This window comes from Pleurodeles waltl, chromosome 6 (genome assembly GCF_031143425.1).
Source record: "Pleurodeles waltl isolate 20211129_DDA chromosome 6, aPleWal1.hap1.20221129, whole genome shotgun sequence".
In the NCBI taxonomy this organism is placed as follows: Eukaryota; Metazoa; Chordata; class Amphibia; order Caudata; family Salamandridae; genus Pleurodeles; species Pleurodeles waltl.
In genome coordinates, this window is record NC_090445.1 from 836,800,721 (window position 1) to 836,823,385 (window position 22,665).

At 46.7% G+C, this 22,665-nt stretch overlaps 1 protein-coding gene across 3 annotated transcripts in view; it reads left to right on the top strand.

Annotated features, from left to right (window-relative positions):
* The first annotated feature begins 16,940 nt into the window (after window positions 1-16,940).
* The window catches only part of KAZALD1 (Kazal type serine peptidase inhibitor domain 1), a 153,535-nt gene continuing 147,810 nt past the window's right edge, over window positions 16,941-22,665 (top strand). The window contains exons 1-2 of one of the 3 annotated variants that reach the window (XM_069239541.1): window positions 16,949-17,133; window positions 21,996-22,085. The gene's annotated coding sequence lies outside the window, so the exon portion shown is untranslated. Of the gene's footprint in view, window positions 17,134-21,995; window positions 22,086-22,665 lie in introns of all 3 variants that reach the window. The other 2 variants (XM_069239542.1, XM_069239540.1) reach the window with 2 other exon arrangements.

Sequence of the window (22,665 nt, forward strand, 5' to 3'; positions counted from 1 at the left end):
CACATATCAAGGACACTTCATTCCAGTGTGCTTGCATCAATGAAATGCACAATCAGGGACAGTTTCACTTGTGATCCACTCACGGAAAACCTCCTTGTTTGGCAGACTGCAAATGTAAAACTGACATGCTTCTCACTAATACTTCCATTAGCTTCTGGACTGTGTCAAGTGAAAGAAAGCTCACCACTGAGCCACAATCATGAATGTCAACTCCAGACTTCCAGCAGCATGAAAAGGGACACAGCAGTAACTAGTTTAGATGCTTTGCTCATCACCAGTGTGAAGTTTTGCCAAACCCTCTGGGAGAAGAAAGGTACAAAGTCAAACTTCACGAGTAGTAAAAGAGTAGTATAGTTTATTTAATCACACCTCAGCCACAGCTCTTTCCAACTGACAAGGCTGGAATGGCATCAGTCCTTTCTAATACATCATGACATTCCAACCTGAGAGTTCTGATTGCAATATCTGTAAGTAAACACTAATGCCCAATTGCACTCACTTATACTGAACCCCTCTCTTTCTCCACTAAGACACTTATTATGAGCGGCCTAGTGCCATATGTCATAATTATAGCATCTGACAAAATCCAACACTGAGGTGTTAATATTTTTCAGATAATTATCACCTATTCCAGGCTTTAACTGCAAAAAATGGGTATCACATTTCTATTTTGGAGCTCAACTGACCAGAATCTGCATGTTCTAGTATTTACCAGACGTTTTTCACCTAGTAATTTTGTCAGGTTTGGCCTACCAATAGTTACCTATGATAATTGCAGGGTGCTTTGAAAAGTATACAGAATTACAGTATATGCGATAGATGGAGTTGCTGCACATACTGTTCTAAAACAAATGTTCATATCTGAGTTTATCCCATTGAACCTTATAAAGGGACATATTTAGTGAATCTCGGCTTCGTATGTTTATCAGAGTGTTTACTAGTACATATCTCTCTTAATTGATGGAATAAATTCCCAATTTCTCGCTGCTTAGGTTTGGTGGTCTTTATTGTTCTTGGAGCATTACGGTTGCATCTCCTGACTCAACACTGGAGAGCAAGCATCCCTCGGCTGACACATGTTCTGTTTGAGCTATTTATTTCCTAGTGAGCTTCCTCAAAATGTGTGCTGCTATATAAAAACATATTTTACTGTGCAATATGGTACATCAACTCCTGAAGGTGGTCAATTGGAGTTTTTCTACCAGTCTGGGTAAATACTAAGGGTATGGCCTTTTTTGTTCCAATTAATGTGACTTGGCTCTGGTGATCAGTTAAGTGTTTAATTCAGTTGTCTGAGCTTCAACTGCTTCCAGGCAGGACACTAGGGGCTTAATGCAGCACCCTCAAATAACCATGCAGGATTTCAGAAGGAGATGGGGCAAAACAGCTTTAAATTGTGTTTTTATCTTGTGACATTGGTTGTACGTAGTTGGACCTGGCCCTTTTAGCAGGATTATCCCCAAATGTTTTGCCTTCTTCCTCCTATTTTTTCCGACCTGTACTTGTTGGCTTTAGGACTCTGGGGACTTTACCACTGCTAACCAGTGCTGAAGTACATATGATCAGCGGTGATGGTAGGACTTGCATTTGTAATTTACATACAGTGATTGGTGTACACTATTTCCATATCACAAACCACTAATTACCAACATACTGGTTTGATTTTGCTTTTTTTTGCAACTTTTGAGTTTGGTTCACAATCATGTCTCAGTCTGGTTAGCCATCAATTGGAGCTGCAGAGTTGGTGTTTCCGCAGCAGAGGTTGGAAACCTATTCAGTGTCTTAGCTCAAAAAGTTCTGAAAGGAGCTCAAATGTCCGATTAAACGTCTCACTAAAAAGGAGGAGCTGCAAAAGGTGCTGAGGGCCCGGTTGGCAGCAAAGGAAACTGTTGAGCACAAAGGGTAGGAGCATGCTATAGTGGAGGGAGAGGAGAATCTCCATGATGGTTTTATGGAGAATCAGGATCTGCCTGAGAGGAAGGCATCTTTCAGTGCAAGCAGCAGTGTTTTCTCAAGAGGTCTGAACCCAGAGGAGCTGAAGGACTGGTGGAAGGCTAGGAGGCTCCAAATAGAGTTGGAGTAGCTCAAGCTGAATCATGAGAGAGAGCTTTAGTTGGACCTAGAAAGGTTCAAAAGCGAGGCAGAGAAAGAGAATAATGCCACAGAGGAGAAGAACATGCTTTTAGCTCAAGAGCTGAGCTTCAAGGAGCAGGACTTAAAGAGCAGATGCAGCCCAGCTGATGGCAGCAGTGCTACAGTGCTGTCTGAGGGGAAGGTACATACACCCAAGGATGTGATGAAGGATTTTTTTGTGGGGGATGACATAGAGCAGTAGTTCAGGGTTTATGATGTGGCACTGAGGATGAACAGGGTCCCTCAGAGAGACTGGGGGGCATGCCTCTGGAAGTATTTATCAGTGGAGGAGAGGGACATCTTGTTGGCATAAGATCCAGAAGATTAAATGAGGTAGCCTTCTATGAAGGAAGCCCTAACGAGGATGAATGGTCTCACACCAGAGAGTTACAGGGTAAAGTTTAGGAAAAGTACTAAGCTTAGTTCTCAAATTTGGGTGGAGTATGTGGATTTCTTTTGCAGAGCAAGGGATGGTTGTGTGAAGGGCAGCGACTTAACAGACTATCAGGGGCTGTACAGTTTGATTTTATGGGAGCACTTGTCTAATCCTTATTTTCCAGAGCTGTGCCAGCACTTGATTGACAGCAAGCTTATTGGCCCCAGGAATCTTACTAAGGAGGGGGACTGCTGGCTCAGCACAAGGGTCCAAAAGAAGTTGTATGTGGGAGACTCAGCCAAGGGTGTCAAGGGTCCCCAACAGAAGGAGGGAGGGGGAGTCAAGAATAAAAGTAAGGAGTTCTCTCAAGGGCCCCAAACCAGTTCCCAGGGTAAAGATTCCCAACCACATGTTGAAAAAAAAAGTTGGGTCCCTTCGAGGAAACCTGTTGGGAAGGGTCCCCTCTAGTGTTTCGTATGTAATAAGAAAGGGCATTTTAGGGGGGATTCCCCAATGTCCCAAGTAAACACAGCTCCCACTGGTGAGCGGTCACTAGGGGTGGCCAGTGTAGTGCTCGAGGAGGAGTTGGCCCCAGTTAGTGGTGGGGAGCCAGCCAGCTGAGTTAACCCCAGTCTCCCTGGGTGAGGGTGAGGTAGTCCAAAGAACCCACATGCCTGACAGCACTAGCACAGCCCAGGCAGTGGGTGACCATCAATGGGAGGCGGGTGGAGGCTCTGAGAGATACAGGAGTCAGTATGACAATGGTCTACTGTCATCCGGTGTCTAAGGAGCAGGTAATCCCTAATGTGGTCCACTAGGTTGTAGCAGTAGACAACAGTGAGCTTGAATGTTTGGTAGCTTAGGTTCTCTTTGAAGGTCGGGGTTTCAGGTTCCTTGAGGGTAGCTGTGAGTCCATCCATGCCTGTTGAATGTCTGCTAGGAAACGACCTTGAGCATACCGCCTGGGAGGAGGTGGAGTTCAGGTCGCACTTGGAGATGTTAGGAATGCCAGAGTGGGTGTGCATGACAAAATGGTCCATGGCCACCAAAAAGGGTGATCAGAAGAACCTGGAGCCTGAAGCAGTGATCTGGGTGCCTGCCAGGAGAAAGAGGGGCCGGGGGCACGGGAAACCTGCTACTGAGAGTATCACAGTCTGGGTGGAGGCACCTGGAAACTACAGGGGAAGAAATGGCCGAACTGGGGGACGTACCTGAGCTGACCCATTGGTATTGGGAAGGAGGTCCCACCAGGGAGGAGTTCTGTGCAGTGCAAAGTGTGTTCCACTCTGAATGGACTTCAGAAGTAGGCCGGAGCTCATGCAGCTGGTAACGCCTCTGGATCTCACCTGATTTACTGGGAGAATGATCTCCTGTTTAGTGAGCCTAAGTTTGCTAAGCCTGGGGCAGCCCTTGTGCTGGTGGTATCCCAGTGTTTCAGAGCTTTCCTACTGTGTCTGGCTAATACCACTGGCAGATCAGTTGGGGCAGGATGAGACCTTTAACAGGCTTGCACCCACTTTTATTGGCCCAAAATGAGGAAAAACTCAGATGTGTTCTGCAGGACCTCTCAAACCTGCCAGTTGAGTGGTAAATCTGGGAAGAGGTGAAAGCTTCCTCTTCAACCGTTCTTGTAATAACCACCCCCATTGAGTCGGTGGGCATTGACATTGTGGGGCCTGTGGATCCCAAGACAGCCATGAGCAACAGGTTTATCCTGGTCTTGCTGGACCATGCCGCGCAGTATGCGTAAGCTATGCCTTTGAGGACAGTGACTGTGCCCACGGTGGTCAGGACGCTTATGGGTATCTTTAACCATGTGGGTTTCCCCAAGGAGGTGGTATCTGACTGGGGTACCAATTTCATGTTGTTGTCCATGAAAGACCTGTGGAAGGCATGTGGTGTTACCTACAAGTTCACCACACCTTAACACCCTCAAGGCAATGGATTGGTTGAAACGTTCGACTGTAGTCTGAAGGGCATGATTATTGGTCTTTCAGAACCCATGAGAGGTAAGCAGGACATCCTGTTACCATGCCTGCTGTTTGCCTACAGGGAGTTACAGCAGATGGGGGTTGACTTCAGCCTTTCTGAACTTCTGTATGGGCACCCTGTGAGAGGGCCTCTCATTTGGTGAAGGAGGGCTGGGAGCAAGCTCCTAAGAAGCCACCCCAGGATGTATTCAGTTATTCTGGAAACTCACCAAGGAGAATCGGTAAGCTAGCTACATGGATTATGCTGGTACAACCAGAATACCACTCTGATTGAGTTTCAGCCTTGCCAGAAAATGTGAGTGATAGCCCCAGTAGAACCGCAGGCTCTCCAAGACTGTTGGTATGGGTCATTTGAGGTAAAGGAGCGCAAGAGTAATGTCACCTACCTGGGGGGCATGCAGACTCTTAGGAGCCTTATGAGGGTCCTTCACATGAACCACCTCGAGTCACACTTTGAGAGGTCTGAGTTTACCATGCTCTTGGTCACGGATGATGAGGTGGAAGAGGAGAGTGAGCTTCTCCTCAACCTCCTGTCTTCCAAAGAGCAGGATGGGTAGTGGAGGGTGTGAAGCTCTCACTTACTCTGACCCTAAAACAGCAGAGACTGTTGCCAGTTACTGGGACAGCTTGCCTCTTTATTCTCGCTCATCCCTGGAGGCAACTAATGGTGTGCCCATGATATTGACATTGGGGACAGACTACCTGTTAAGCACAAGTCTTACAGGTTGACTGATAGAGTGAGGAACCGCACCAAAGAGAAAGTCTCTAATATGCTGGAATGAGGGGTGTTTGAGCACTTCAACAGTACATGGTCCAGCCTAGTGGTTCTGATCCCTAAGGCTGGTCCACTCGGTGTCACACCTGAACTGAGGTTCTGTGTTGGCTATGTGGGGCTCAATGCTGTCATAAAGACTGATGCATACCCCATCATTCGAGCTGAAGAGTTAATTGACCGGTTAGGAGCTGCCAAGTTCCTCAGGACATTTGATCTGGGTACTGGGAGATTGCCTTTAAAGATGGGGCCGAGGAGAAGTTGGTGTTCATAATGCCAGATGGGCATTATCAGTTCTGTGTTCTGCTATTTGGATTGAAGAACACCCCTGACACTTTTCAGAGGTTGATCAAGCAGGTCCTGGCTGGCTTGGAGAACTTCAGTACTGCCTACTTAGATAGCATTGTTGTCTTCAGCTCTAGCTGGGAGGACCCCTTGCACCACCTCCAGAAAGTATTGAGGGCCCGGCGGAGTGCAGGCCTCGCAATCAAGGCCAGTAAGTGCCAGATAGGGCAGGGGTCCATGGTGTACTTGGAACATCAGGTAGGGGGCGGCCAGGTGGCGATGTTACAGGCCAAGAATGACACAATTCTGGCTTGGGCACCCTGCATGACCAGACAGAGGTAAGAGCCTTTTGAGGTTTCATCAGATACTACAGGAGATTTGTCCAATGGTATGGCACCATTGTTGTCCCCTTGACATATTTGAGTACCAGATAGCAGTCCCTCCAGGTGATCTGGACTGAGGTGTGCCAGACCGCTTATGATACCCCAAAGGAGGCCATTTGCACAGCACCCGTGCTCAAGGCTTCTGGTTTCTCCAAGGAATTTGTGGTGCAGACAGATGCTTCAGAGCATGGCATTGGAGCCAAGTTTCACAGCTAAACGAAGAGGGCCTAGATCAACCTGTAGGCTTCATTAGGAGGAGGTTACTTCCCAGGGAATAGAGGTGGAGGGCAATAGAAAGGGAAGCTTTTGTTATGGTCTGGGTGCTGAAGAAACTAAGACCATACTTGTTTGGGACTCACTTCTGGGTTCAGACGGACCACAGACCCCTCCGGTGGTTAAAGCAGATGAGGAGTGAGAATGCTAAACTGTTGAGGTGAACCATCTCACTACAGGGAGTGGACTTTACGGTGGAACGCCACCCTGGAACAGAACATACCAATGCTGAGGGTCTTTCCAGGTTCTTCCGCCTTAGTGATGAGAACTGTCTGCTCTTGTTGTGGTTTCCCTTGTCTTTTTTTCTTCTGACCTTGTGTTGTGGATCCTGTGCTGAGTTTTGTTTTTGCTGGCTTTAGGATTCTGGCCACTTTACCACTGATGACCAGTGCTAAAGTGCAAGTGCTCTCTGTCTAAATTGTATTGGTGATTGTCATTGGTTTATCCATGAATGGCATATTGGATTTGCTAGTAAGTCCCTAGTACAGTGCACCATGTGTGCCCAGGGCCATTAAATCAAATGCTACTAGTGGGCCTGCAGCACTGATTGTGCCTCCCACATGAGTAGGCCTGTAAACATGTCTCAGGCCTGGCATTGCAGTGCCTGGGTGTGCAGTGTTTAACTGCCATTTCAACAAAGCAAGTGCACCCATTTCCCAGGCCCAAACCTTTCCTTTTACTACATGTATCTCACCTCCGAGATAGGCCCAAGACAGCCCCATGGGCAGTGTGCATTGTATTTAAAAGGTAGGAAATGTACTGGTGTGTTTTACATGTCCTGATAGTGAAATACTGCTAAATTTGTTTTTCACTATTGCAAGGCCTATCTCTCCCATATGGTGATAGGGGGATTACCTTGGTACATCTTTTAAGTCTTATTTCTCATTGGGAACAGATAGCGATATGGCGTTTGGGGTCTCTGAACTCACAATTTAAAAATTCATCTTTTGGTGAAGTTGGTTTTGAATTGTAGGTTTGAAAATGGACATTTTCTTGCTTAACGATTCTGTGTCTCTACCTGTCTGTGGAATACACATCTGGGTCAGGATAACAGTTGGGCTGTTTGTCCATTTGCTCTAGGCAGTCACACAAAGTGAGCTGAGGTGTGCCCTGCATATCTTAATCATCCATCAACAGGCTGATGGGTATTCCTGAGCTAGAGTGGTGGTAGGAGCTGACACCTGAATAGGGCTCTGCTTGTCCTCACACAAAACAGTTTCCAACCCTATGGAGTGTGTCTGGGGCCATGGCAGGGAAGGGCAGGGTCTTGTGCACTACAAGGACTTCTGTTTGAAGTTTGCCTCCTTCAAAGACAGAAATTGGTATAAGTACTGGGCCTCTGACACCACAGAGTTAGAATCCTTCTGTACTGAAGACATTCTGCCAGAAAGAAGAGCTGGATGCAGTAGGAGAGACTGCCACTCTGCCTGTTGCTTTGCTGTGCTGTCCTGCTGCTGTCTTGGGATTGAAATAACTGGATTTTGCTTTCTACATCCTGCTCTTAAAGGTTCTCCAAGGGCTTGGACTGAGCTTGCCTCCTGTTAGAAAGTCTCAGGGACATCAAAAACACCACACAGTCGATGCCTCGCATCTTGACCTGCTGGATTCATCGACCCCCACCTTGTCTTAATGAACCGATGCCTCTCCAACAATGTTGCATCACCTCTCCTGCAATAGTAAGGAACCAACACCTTACCTCCCCTGTCTAGCAGTAAGAAACTGATGCAGCACCAGCTCCAGCGACACCACACCTCCCAGACTCCATGCAATGTCTTTCTTTCCTCATCATTTCCCAAGGTACTGTACCTGGGGTGCGTGCAGCTCCATGACCCGCCCGCACTCCTTCGTAAGTGGCGTCGGACTGTTGAGAATGACTTTGTCAAGATGCTGTGATAACCCTAGTGGAGCAATTGTGTTTCTAAGCGCTGTTCTAAGATTTAGGCCCTCATTACAACCCTGGCAGTCAGTGATAAAGTGGCTGTAATACCGCCAACAGGTCGGCGGTAACAAAAATTGAATCATGACCACGGTGGAAACCGCTCAGACAGACAGCAACTTTAACACACCGACTGCCAGGGCGGAATCAACAAGCACCACGGCGGTAACCGCCAACAGCCAGGTAGAAGACAGTGTACCGCCCACTCTATTATGACCGGCCTATCTGACACCTTTTCCGGCGCAGTACCAACAACATCGAAAGCCTGGCGGAAACAGATTTCAGAAGTCAAATGATCCACTTGTGGAGACTCAGGGAACAACCACAACACCATGGAGCCCAAGCTGCATGTCTTCCCCATGCTCGTCTACCTTCCGCTTCAGTATGAACACCAACGCTGGCGAAGATGACCATGGTGAGTACTTCCACCTAGCACACAAGGGAGGGGGGGAGGAAAAAGAGAGTGACAAACACATGCAACACACACACCCCCACCCCTAACACCATACACACAACCAGATGCAGCAACATAACATATTTAGCCTGTACCCCTCAGGAATAATGCAAGGAAAAAATGATTTGAAGAAAGTGAGCGTAATACGATAAAATACTATGAATACATGCATCAATATGCAAGCGTATAAACATATTTACAATTGTAGGGACACTGCCCAGTCCTCAATGTCCGTGGGCCACAAGGCCACAACACATAGGCCAAGGCCCCACCTCACTCCTGCAACAATATGGAGAGAACACTGCAGGGGCATCAGGTCGAAAATAACCAGGCACCTCAAGGGGACAAGGAATGGGGTAAACCTCAGCCAGAAGATGGTACATCGCCACTGGTCCTGGAGGGGGCAACATGCCCTGTGCTCTGTCCTGGGAAGTGCAAGACCACAGTCTCTCAAGTGGGTGGTTTGCCCACTGCTTGGTCCTGGGGAGTGCAAGGCCACAGTCTCTAAAGTGGGTGGTTTGGCCACTGCTTGGTCTTGGGGAGTGCAAGGCCACAGTCTCTCAAGTGGGTGGGTTGCCCACTGACTTGTCCTTGGGAGTGCAAGGCCACAGTCTCTCTAGTGGATAGCTTCTCCACTGGTTCTGGAGGGGGCATTGTGCCAAGTGTGCTTTATCCTGGGAAGGATGGGGTGAGTGGATGACTTCTCCACTGGTTCTGGAGGGGGCATTGTGCCCAGTGTGCTTCTTCCTGGGAAGGATGGGGTGAGTGGATGGCTTCTCCACTGGTTCTGGAGGGGGCATTGTGCCCAGTGTGCTTCATCCTGGGAAGGATGGGGTGAGTGGGTGGCTTCTCCATTGGTCTAGAGGGGGCATTGTCCCCAGTGTTCTTCATCCTGGGAAGGATGGGGTGAGTCAATGGCTTCTTCCACTGGTTCTGGAGGGGGCATTGTGCCCTGTGATGCAGATCTTGGGGCGTGCAAGGTCACAGTCTCTCATCTGGTTGTCAGACCCACAGGATTTGCATGGGCGAGGCCGCACAACAGCCCATAGATGCAGGACTACACACTGTCCGCCGGCGGTGACGGCTGCTCAGTAGTGGCAGTGGCAGCATACTTGAGACCCACAGACCCCTGCCCAGTAGTGGATGCCTACTAGCCTGGTTGGTGGAAGTTTACATCAGACCCTGCCCAACTTGGGACCCACCCTGCAATGTCCGGCCTGGCCTAGGGGCACCCACAGACCCACATCCCCCACCCGGATACCACCCCACCACACGTAAGTAGTGTATTGGGCCACTGTACTCACCCCCTGGTGGCTGCTGTAATGCACCCAAGCGCCCATCCAGCTCAGGACTGGCCACCGCCAGTATGCGGGCCATCAGGGGGGTCAGGAGGGTTCGACGGAAGGCCATCCCCAACTAGGCCTCCACCGTCTTACGTGCCCAGCGTCTCAGGTCCTCCCACCGTTTCCGACAGTGGGTGCTCCACCTGCCCTAGACCCCCAGGGTCTGCACGTCCTTGGCAATGGCACGCCATAGACCCTTTTTCTGAGGGGTGCTGACCTGCAGAGAAATAAACATAGGAAAAGGTATCAGTCAGACTGTCCTGCCTGTTACACTCAAGGCCCACCATAGCCCTTCACATCCCCTTACGCACAGACATAGTCCAGTATACATGCAGCACGCTGCCAGGGCCCCTCAACCAACCCACCCTACATGAGGCCTTCACACACACCACTCCATGGATTCATGCCCCTTGCATCGTGCTCACAGTGTACTCACCTGTTGGTCTGGACGCCCATACAGAATTCGGTACTGGGGTAGGACCCCATCTACCAATCTCTCCAACTCAGCCGAGGTGCAGGCAGGGGCCCTTTTCTCAGTCATGCGAGCCATGTTCGGTTCCATATACAGGTCACGGCAGCACATGCAGTCTAAGTCCTCTCCTGTTGAAGGTCAGGTAGCAAGTGAGTGAACAGATAGAAAATGGCGGTCACGTCCGCAACGGTGCGTACCGTCACTGCCGGCGTACATCACTATTGGCCACAGTAACCCATAGGGCCCAATAATAACCAATGAGGAGTTGCATGGTGGTTCTCGACCGCCTCCCGCAACGGCACACAACGTCAGCGGAATTACCCCATTTCCACATGTCCCTCCATAGAGGACAGGCGGACGTCATTTCAGGGTTGGGGGGCAGGTCTTGGCACCTAACTGCGTCACAGTACACATAAGCACCATTTCGACCTATCCATAAAATATACTGTTACAATCACAACATGCAATGAACTGTAGTGGTTGGAAATATGAGATACTGACCAACTGCTCACCATTTTGCCCCATAGATTGCAACTGCTGCGGATGAATAGGAGATGGAGACATCCCCCCTGTACAGACCCCTGGTGGACTTGGCAACCATTGAGGACAGGCACATTATCCTCACCTATAGACTAGACAGCGCCACAATAACAGAGCTGTGTGCCCAATTGGAGACTGACCTGATATCTGCTATCCGTCAGCCCACCCGGATTCCCCCTCTTGTGCAAGTTCTATCTGTGCTCCATTTCCTGGCAACTGGCTCCTTCCAAGTGACAGTGGGCTTGACAGCAGGAATGTCTCAGCCATTGATCTCAATAGTGCTGGCCAGAGTGTTGTCTGCCCTGATTAAACACATTCACAGCTACATCGTTTTCCCCCAGGTGGAGGATTTGGCCACAGTGAAAGATGATTTCTCTGCAATGGGACATATCCCCAACATTATTGGGGCAATTGATGGTACACATCTTGCATTTGTCCCTCCGGAGAAATGAACAGGTGTTCAGAAATCGAAAGAGCTTTCACTCAATGAATGTGCAGATAATGTGCCTGGTAGACCAGTATATCTCCCATGCCAATGCAAAGTATCCTGGGTCTGTGCATGATGCCTTTATGCTGAGGAATAAAAGCATCCTATATGTGATGGCTCAACTCCAGAGGCACCGGGTGTGGCTAATAGGTGATAACTGGTTCCCAACCAGTGGATGTTGCTGTATGGGTATGGTGTGAGCCCTAATGGTTAGTGTGTGTCTAACAGGTGTCCCTCAATATTTGTAGGTGACTCTGGTTACCCCAACCTCTCATGGCTACTGACCCCTGTGAGGAATCCCAAGACAAGGGCAGAGGAACTTTACAATAAGGCATATGGGGGAACAAGAAAAATTATAGAGAGGACATTCGGCCTCATGAAGACTAGGTTTTGTTACCTCCATCTCACAGGTGGTTCCCTGTACTACTCACCCAAGAAGGTCTGCCAGATCATTGCGGCATGCTGTAGGTTGCACAACCTTGCCTGACGTCGCCAGGTGCCTTTTCAGCAGAAGGATGAGGCTGGAGATTGGCGTGTGGCAGCAGTGGATCCTGTGGAAAGTGAAGATGAGGAGGCAGAGGATGAGGATGAGGACAACAGAAGTGCAATAATTCGTCAATACTTACAATGACACCAGGTAAGACAGTGTAACTTCACTTTTAATTGACAGTTTTGTATTTGACATTGTCACTGGCAGGCTGTTTTTCCCTCTTCTATGGCCACTCACTGTACCCTTAGGCATCTCTATTTGCAGATATTTGTGCTCCACTGTCGCTCCTGGTGTGTTGACTGCAGCCAACTACAGGTCATTCCTATGTATACATTACTGTACAGTTGAATTGTAGTGTTTAAACCTTGTTAAACAAATACATAGTTAAATCATTTGACATACTCCATACTTTTATTTTTTTCAAAGGGTGTTTATTTAAGTGCTAATAAGTAGAGGGGGTGTGCAATGGTCTGGGGTGATGGTGGAGGAAAGCCCAGGATAGAATCCAGTCTATGTGGATCACAGGTACATTGTTCAAGGGGGGATAAGAAGGAAAGAACTGACAGTTCAAGGTGGACAGGGTGACAGGGTGGGACACAAGGGTGACATTCAGGAGAGTCTTATTTCCTGGCGGGGGTCTTGGCAATTGTCTCTGGCTTCTGCCTGGATCACAGGGAACATGCGCGGGGTGGTTCTCCTTCTGCAGGGGGAGGGGTGCTAGTGGCCTGTTGGTCCTGTGCGGGGCCTCCTGTCCACTAGCGGCAGCGGAGGTGGAGGGCTGTTCATCTGTTTGGCTAGTGTCAGGGGCCCGGTGGTGTGCCACTGCCTCCCTCATAGGGTTGGCCATGTCTGCCAGCACCCCTGCAATGGTGACCAGGGTGGTGTTGATGTCCTTCAAGTCCTCCCTGATCCCCAGGTACTGTCCCTCCTGCAGCCACTGGTTCTTCTGCATCTTGTCCAGTATCTGGCCCATCATCTCCTGGGAATCTTGATATGCTCATAGGATTGCGGTGAGTGCCTCCTGGAGAGTTGGTTCCCTGGGTCTGTCCTCCCCCTGTCGCACAGCAGTCCTCCCAGCTTCTCTGTTGTCCTGTGCCTCTGTCCCCTGAACCGTGTGCCCACTGCCACTGAACCCAGGTCTCATTGTCCTGTGTTTGTGGGGTAGCCTAGGGTCCCTGTAGTGGTGGACACACTGCTGATTGACGTGTCCTGGTGGCAGAGGTATGGGTCCACTGGGTGGGTACTGTGCTGGTGTTTCCTGAGGGGTGAGGCTCTGTGGTGGCAAGGGACTGTGCCTGGGTAACCGACTGTCCAGAGATCCCTGATGGGCCAGGTTGGTAATCCAGATCCAGGCATCCAGAGCTGCTGTCATCGCTGTGGGCCTCTTCTGGGGGGGGGGGGGACTGGATGTTGCTGGCACCTCCTCTCTGGTAGTGTTATTGTTTCTGCGTGTGACATCTTGTGCATGGGTGTGTTGCCCTCAATGGTTGTTATTGCTGTGGTAGCTTTGCCTTGTGTGAGTTGTTATTCGGTGGGATAGCTGTTTCCCTCTAGTGTGCATGCTTTAGTGATGGGTGTTCATGCAGGTCTGTGATGGGTGTCCATGCATTGGTGTTGCATGCAGGGCTTGGTATTGGGATGGGTGGGTTGTGATGGTAGAGTGTGTGGGAGGTGGTGGAGTGATGGGAGTGAGGGTAAGGGTGGGGGTATGTGATGGCATGCAGGTAGGGGGCTGAAAGTAGTAAAAAGTTGACTTGCCAGAGTCCAGTCCTCCTCCTACTCCCGCCAGTCCCTGAGGATGCATGATTGCCAAGACTTGCTCCTCCCATGTTGTTAGTTGTGGGGGAGGAGGTGGGGGTCCACTGCCAGTCCTCTGTATAGCTCTTTGGTGTCTTGCTGCCACGGAACACACCTTGACCCGTAGGTCGTTCCACCTCTTCCTGATGTCATCCCTTGTTCTGGGGTGCTGTCCCACAGCGTTGACCCTGTCCACAATTCTCTGCCATAGCTCCATCTTCCTAGCAATGGATGTCTGCTGCACCTGTGATCCAAATAGTTGTGGCTCTACCCGGATGATTTCCTCCACTATCACCCTTATCTCGTCCTCTGAGAACCTGGAGTGTTGTTGTGGTGCCATTGGTGTAGTGTGAGTGATGTGGGTGAGGATGTGTAGGGTGATGTGTTGGGAGGTGTGAAGTAGGGTGCGTGGATAGTGTATAGGTGAAGGTGGTGTGTGGCTGTGGTCTTGTCTGTGGTCTTGCTATCTCTCTTGTGGAACTTGTTTTTAGTTGTAAAGGGTTGTGGGTAATGTCGGTGTGTGTTTTATAGTGGCGTGGGTGTGGTGTGTGAATGGGTGTCAGGTGCGTGTAGTTTGAATTGTCCAATGTGGTGTTGTTTTGTATGTGTGTGTGTATTCTGAGCGCAGTGGTATGTACCGCCAATGGTTTACCGCCATTGAATATTGGCTATGGTGATTCATGGGTCATAATGTTGTGGGCGTAGTTCTGTTGGCGTAACGGTGTAGGTTTGGCTACCGCCAGTTTATCACCGATCTTGGAGCTGGCGGACTTGTGTGTGTGGCTGTATGGTGACGGATTGCTATGTGTGTGTCATAATATGGATAGCGGTAATCCGCCGCCGCGGCGGTATGTTGACGGCAGTCGGCATGGCGGTAAGCGGTACTTACCGCCAATGTCATAATGAGGGCCTTAATCTTTGAAAATGTGTATCTTTAACTGTGCATATTTGATTTTTGTCATTTTGGTCTTGTTGTACTCAGATTAATACTGGCTATTTTTCCAATCAGGTGTGGAGTACTTTTGTGGTGTTTTCACTGTGTTACTGTGTGTGTGTGTATGTGTGTACAATTACTTTACACATTGCTGCTGAGTTAAGCCTGATTGCTCATGCCAAGCTACGAAGGGGGTGGACAGGGGTTATATGAGCTGTGTGACTCCCTTACCCTGACTAGAGTGAGGAGGTTACTTCCCAAGGAACAGAGGTGGAGCACAATAGAGCCCTACTTGGACAGGATGCAAACTACTGCCAACTAGAGACCCCATTTCTAACATAGTTGAGAGACAGAGGTCAAATGTCAGGATATGTCTGACAAACTGGTGTTTATTTTAACATGGAGGCTAGTGTTTTTCCTTTTACCACTGCAGAGCAAGAGGCTTTTATTAATGAACCATGAGGCAATCTTGATGAGGTACAAGGAGCAAGAAAGGGAAGGCTTTCGGATGTCATTTTTTTCTAACATACAACAACATTTAAATGAACTATAAGAGTATTTAATTTTGTTGTAATGCTGAATTGTTATTGAAATAAAGAATGTATTAGGATCAGGACAAATCTGGATGATTTTCTTGGTGATTCACAAATGGCAAATTTTTGCTGAAACCCAGTTTCAACATATTATTGTATGTGCAATACATAGTTTTAGCAATAAGACTGAATGCCTATGCAAATGTGTTGCCCATTTCAACAGAAATGTGCTGTCTGTAAGGCAAACTGCACTATTACCATCATTTAGTTAAGGGTTTGTAACAGTGTACTCTAAAGTGCACCACCGACTACATACTACACCCTAAACAATCTCCGGCTGAATCGACAAGGCTCATTTGCTCACTTGTTTTTGTGTGCCAATGGGATAGTTTCACAATCCTTATGACTTCAGTGATGTAACATCGATTTCAGAACCCCACTCTGAAAATTATTCCACACCCTTGTACTCTTGATATTCTGAAGGGAAACCCAATCACCAGGCCACTGAATGACACGACTCGTCTGTTAAGTCTAACATCGACATTTACATCTCTCTACCTACATGTTACCGCTCTGCACAGTGAAGCTCATAGTAAACATGTGCTGATAACAGCATTGTCTTACAGTGATACTGCCCTTGGAAACAGATGGGATGACTGGTGGGGACCTGCCCGGATTCCAGAAATGGCTGAAGGATAGCTGCCACATCCGGACACCGGCTGGATCTACCTCTATCCCAGCACAGTGTGTTCATCTAATTTGAATTGCACGTGCCTAAATATCCAACTCAGTATTAACAAAAATTCAATGGGGGTATAGTCCTTTCTAGTTGTACCAGTAGTATGTGACTATTCAATAACTATTCTCTATGACTAGTCCTATTTGGGATGCTATGGGGCCACTTCCTTAGGCCATTTATGAGCATCTGCCGCTAAACTACAGGAGTCATTCTTCACTTACTCAAAAATGGCTGTTTATCCTTACAGGGATAACACTTTAACGGAAAAACTCTCCAGAGGACGCTTAAATCACAAATCTTCCCCGAAATTACTTCTTAAACCACAAATCTTCCCAGACAAGGAAGCCTGCAATCATAAATTACCCTTGGAAAGATGTATTAGTCTGCAGCACTGTTAAAACAGACTTGCCGCAAATAATTGACGATGTAATTTTATCTGCAGTGCAGAAGGCCCGAATATATGGTTTAAAGGGGGAAGGTATTAAGTTGTTGGTGACCGACTGACCGAAAACATTGTCTAGTATTCTTCCTTTACTTAGTTGGATCAGACGCATATCCGCTGGATCCAGTAACAAGGCGCGGTACATCAGAGCACAGGTATAGATAGAAAGGTGGTGCTGATGGCCTGTCAGGAATGGGACATCGATTGTGAAGCAGTACACTGTTTACAGCCCCCTGTCTCAGATTATCTGGTCCACCGGAATTCACTAATAGCTTGAACGGTGCAATAGAACGGGAGCCACTGAATCGAAAGTGCCAGCTTGTTGTACAATAAGAGGCATTTCTCTATGGGATGCCCAGGCAGCTACATTTGGGAGGTCCCAGCTGAAGCGGGCAAATTCCTGCGAGGTGGTGCAGGGGCGCTATGTTTTCACATGTGTTTGGTCTGTGTTAAAAAACAAGTCACACAGAAAGCGAGGAGTGCGCGGGTGAGGGACGAGGAGGGGGTACCAGGGAGTCACATTTCAGTCTGACATCACGGGTCCTCATTCAAAGCGGAGACAGGGTACTGCAGGCAAACTACTATTGAGACTACCGTCTCAGACAGAGGAGGGTGGGAGCCGCGACCATCTCCTTACCGATCCGATGCCGAGGAAACCGCAGGAGCTGATTGCAGCAGCGGCGGCGCTATAGCGGTACTGCAGGGACGCATCGATACCTGCTAAGCCTACGGAACCGCGGAACTGGGCTGCAGGTAAGCATCAGATGAAATCGCAAACGGGAGCAAGGGTGACCTAAATATTTTCATGCGCAGATATACAGAATTCAGAAATCGCCCACAGCGTACGGAAAAAAGGAGCTGGAAACCTATAAAACAAACAATTAATTGGGGGACAAGGCGAAAACAGAGTACGTTTCCTCAAAAATGTACCACTTTATATGTACAGATAGCTCGCTCCCCGACTTGGAGTTGGAGACACAAGAACTTGAATCCTGACGTTCCACTTCCGAAGCGTCACTCCACGGAGCTCATTCATATGTATTCATATACGTATCCATATTCGTGCGAATCTGACCGAGATTTCGGAGAATCTGCCGCACGAGATAGTAAGGATTTACTCCACATACACTTTATTCCCAGCGGCTTTTCTTGTCTGAAAAGCTTAGTGTTAATTATTGAATTGCACGCCGCTTCACCGTTTTGCTTTAAAGTGTTTATTTACAGCGTGCCTTGCAAAGACCAAAGAATAGTTGCGCTCTTGTACAAGTCACGAGCCAATCTGTTATTGAAGATGTTTTTACCCTGATAAGATCTGGGAACAGCTCTTTATTAGTTATTTTTAATTTGGCTAAGTACGCCGTTGTGTTTGGTGTCACATACTGAGCACATTTTTAGAGGATGCAATTGCATCAGAGTGGTGGGATTAGACGCATAGTTTTTAAACCGCGTGTAGCCTCCTCAAAGCGCTGTTGACCAGCGGGTCGTGGTGTCCGCTTCTTCCTCATTTTGGAGCCTGAAGCCTTTTGTAGTCTGCACCGTCGACCAATCAGATAACGAGTCTAGCCAGGACAGCTTTTTGATTGGATTTGGCGTCTCCCGGGTACGGCCGTTCAGCTCATATACAAGCCCTGCTATGCTGCTCATGGATGGTGCTGTCCCTATGTTTGGCTCAGGCCACAGGTTGCATGTGTTTTATCTAGGGGTCGTGTTGCCAACTTTAGCTAAGCCTTTATCTGTTTCCCGTTTAGGTTTGTTTTGGATATGCTATTTAAAGCTCTTCTGTCAGTCTCGAGCCTGCTGTTTGTAAACGGAGTCGTCCAAAGCCTGAAGCAGATGGCACTGACAGATGAGTTACATTAAAACTAAATGACAAAATAAGGACAGAACAAAGATCGCCTTTGTTCTGTCCTTATTTTGTCAATTGCAAACAAAGTTGGGCGGCAGTGTGCGTATGATATCACATCGGTGTCAAGTTTTAAGAGTCTATTGTGTCAGCTTCTATAGAAACGATAAATATAGGGCCAGATTACATATTTTTACTGTCGGAAACACTCCGAGTTGAAGTGTTTACAACTGCAAAAATATAATCCCATTGTACGAACTGTTAAACCTTTATCCACTCTCAAAATGGGATTGTGACCACATACCGATTCAGTATTTGGAATGGTCGTATCGTTCACATTCCTTCTAAATACTGAATTGGTGCACAATGTATCAATGTTTTTCAACTTGAACCTGGTGCAAAACATACAAAAATACTGACTTCCAAGTTGGTCTTGTAATGCTTTTGCAAAAAAGGGAATGGTTCCCCTTTTAATCTCTGCCCTTGGTAAATGTGAAAAAGAAAAGTTTGTTGGGTAGTAAGTAGACAGATGTCCACGCACCACTGCCAACCCTAAAACAAACTTTCCAAGAATAAAAACTTTTCTTTTTAAAACAGTTTTGTTTTCTATGAAACAAGTTTACATTATCGAAAGGCTATCACAGGCATAGTGACCATCCATGTAATCGGCATCAATCTGAGTTATAATTTGCAATTTACCCTATTAATATTCATAAATTCGATTAGATTGTGTCTCAATCTAAATTTACCAAACAAACCTATTAGCACATAGGTAAGTTTGTTAAAATATTTACTGGTCACAAAAATACTGGTTGCAAATTACAAACTGTATTTTTGCAACCAGATCTTCTTACATCCAGCCCCTTGATCTCAAACTAGTCTACTTCATAGAAATGCTGACATAATTAGGATGAACATATAATACGTGGTTGGCTGCTTGATTTGCTTCTTAACTTTGTCACCCTCTTCTTAGAGGCAGACTCCCTCCCGCCTTCCTCCTTACCTTACCTTACCTTACTCACTTCTTGCCATCCTCCCTCCCTCTCCATCCTTCAACGATCCACCCTTTCCTTTTTCCGACTTGATTTCCTTTCTGCTATCTTTCAACCCTCATTCGATGCCGGCCTTAGACAGCAAGGACTCGTGCTCCTTTCTATTCTGTATTTGGATTCACATATACCAATACATTGAAGATAACTATATCGTTTATCTCAATTCCCCTATCAACTGTTCTACTTGGTATTAACCAGCACTGTCCAAGAATGAGTCACCAGGGGGAAGATTAAGCCGATGTAAAAGAGAGAGAAACTTCAATTCGCACAAGAACAAATTGACTCTCGAATCATTTTGTTCTAGGCTTCAGGGTGAGGAAGCACTTTTAGTCTACCTGCAGGAAGGAGTAGGGTCTTCAGTCATCTGCATTGGACCTTCCTTCACATACACCAACAAAATTGCTTTTTATTGTTAGAGGAGAGAAAGAGGAGCCTTCATCTCATGTGTTTACTCACCTGTCTGCCAAATCATGGAGGCCTCAATCATGCTTTACATTTTAACTATTGCTTGGTAAAAACTGAATGGCTCCATGATTCATCAAAAGGAAGCAGTTATGATTTGGGAAGCTGATATTATATGCAATATTTATTATTTAGTAGGCAGTGGCATCATATATAGCATTTACCAAACACAGAGATTATATAATGCTTTCTTCCCTTATGGCCACACCATTACATTTCTACCTCAATTTTCAATGGCTATACCGGCAGCTAGTTGGGCAGCTTAGTCCTTGTTCCAACAGTGTCAGAAATGGTGGGAAAGTCAGTTGGACTAACTTTATATTGAATAATGGGTGGTGAGCAGAGGATAAGTTGTTCTTGCACTTGAATTAAAACTTCCAGACTGGCAGTGCCTATATTTAGTTTTGATGTGTAAAGGCAATACCACCATTCATGGCAAACGTATGGTATTCTGAGGAGCACTGGCTCATCCCCCTTCAGGCATTAGCTTCTTTAACTCTCAAACCGTCATACACAGGCTTAGGCATTATCAATCACATCTTAAAGCAGCCTGTAGGAGTATAGTAGTCTCACCTTCTTTCTATTGACGTTTTGGGTGTACCCTTCTGACACCAATGGAATACATGATGGACTAATTTATATTGAATAGTTGACACTGTCATCACAAATGTAATTCTTTAGCTCATCATACATTACACACACAAAGCAATCATTTTTGTTAAAATTGTTTTGCATTGAAGCAGATTGTTTTTCCCCATTTTGTCAGCGCTCAAGTGCCAGCACCAAACATATTGGTTTTGCCAATGCTTATTAACTTCTTCTCCAATCTGATGTTTGACATAAAGGCAAAATAAAGAATGGATGACTAGTTGCAGGGGCTCTGGTGGGGAAGCACTATCTTTATATTATGTTTCAACTGTCAATGGAATGGGAGCAATCGGAAACAGAAAGTGCCACTACTTCTGCTATTGCTGTGCATTTCCTTTCCATATATTGTATTGTATTGTATTGTAATCGTATTTATATAGCGCTTACTACCCCTGATGAGGCGTCAAATCGCTTTTCGTTGAGTAGCATGCTACTCTGGAACCCAACAAGAATTAGATATGTGATCTCTGCACCAATTACATGGACTCTAAACAAGACATTTCCACTCATGATCAAAAAAATCAAAGGTGCAGAAGAAACATGACACATCATGACTGTGAGATATCAATGAGTGCTTGTAACCATGGTCCCGTCTTGGAACCATGGTCTTTTGTTGGAGACCTGCATATTAATGAATCAGAAGCGGGTTGATGCATAGATGTAAATGGTTAATGATTAAAACAATCTTGTCTGAACCAAAGGTGATGTAGCTTACTCTCAGGTGCTAGTGTGCTGCCAGGTCTGAGGATAGAACAAATCTGAACAACATATTTTATGAGTGTAATATGTATCAGTGATTTACAACTTAAGATAAATCAAATATCAACAATTAGGGTAGAAGGTATGGAGTTGACTGTGCTTCAGAATGTGTTTTATTGTTTTCAGCTAAGGAATTTAATGAGTTTTGCCCTCTAATTTTTGCATAAAGTATACCCGTTGTGTGATAGATGGAGTCTTCATCGCCATTCACTGAGGATTATGATGATTTGCTTTCAGACTCAAGACTAACAACTGCAGCATGGCATCCCAAAGAATGCATGACATCGGAGATGTAGGATAGATTGACTTCAGTGGCAAATCAAGACAAATCTCCACCTGAAAGTAATAGGCCATGCATGACCTGAATGCTGGCAAAAACTGCTTCATCGAAATAGACATTAGTTGTGATCCGTCCACAAGAGGTCAATGTGACCCTCTGTACTTTGTGTAACACATTTTTTAGAAGGGAAATAACTTCTTACATATCCACATATACATTTAAATTCCTTAGATGAAAATACAAGATAGACATTGTGAAACACTGGGTGCCAGGAGGAAAATTAATGAATTATACTTCTTGAAAATCTCATTAGACTTTGCTAAGTTAGGGTTTGTCTTTTAATGATGATCAAGTAGTATAGAGGAATTATATAGGTGACCATGGTGCTTTTAAAGGCGGTGTTCTGTCGATCAGTGACAAGGGCGGGGGTTTAGTGGTGAAATTTAATATCAGACAATCATGGAGCGTTTTGACAGCATTGCAAAATACCAACAGATAAATCAAATATCATGTGAGGGGAATTTTAGAGTGGCCATCATGTTGTGATAGACTGCAAATTGTTGTTTTTCAGAGAACTGGGATTGCTTCGTGTGATGGTGGATGTGGCGCTCCCCTGAAAGTTCTGATCCACAACATTATAAGCAGGCATAGAGAAACTCAGGTATTACTTTGGCTTGTATTGATAAAAGGGTGAGTGATAAGTAGTCAGGATAAATATGGCATATTTAAATGCAATGGTTTTGCTTTTTTGTCAGAATTTACAGCAACATTTAGGCCGTCCTTACGAGTTTGGCGTTCTTTTGGGAGGACCGCCGCGGTTGCGGGTGCCAAAAGACCGCCAGTGTTAGCAGTATCTCACCCGCTGTATTGAGTACACAATAAAGACCGCCAAAATACAGCCACAAATCCGACACCACCAGGACAACTGAGCGTGGGAAAGAGGAGGTCCCACCACCAGCACCGCGACGTCGACCACATCCCACCCTCCATATTATGACCCACAAATCAGTACACCGGTAGTTGCATGGTGGTAAAACATTGGTGGTACGAACCGTCACGATCCATAACAGTGCACATAACCCCCAAAAAAAAACACCCCACCAACCACTACACACTGCACTCTTGCACACAACACACACACCCACCCACAACACAACCACCATGTCACATCAAAAACACCCACACTTCACAGACGATGAGCTGAGGGTCATGGTTGATGAAATCATCAGGGTAGAGCCCCA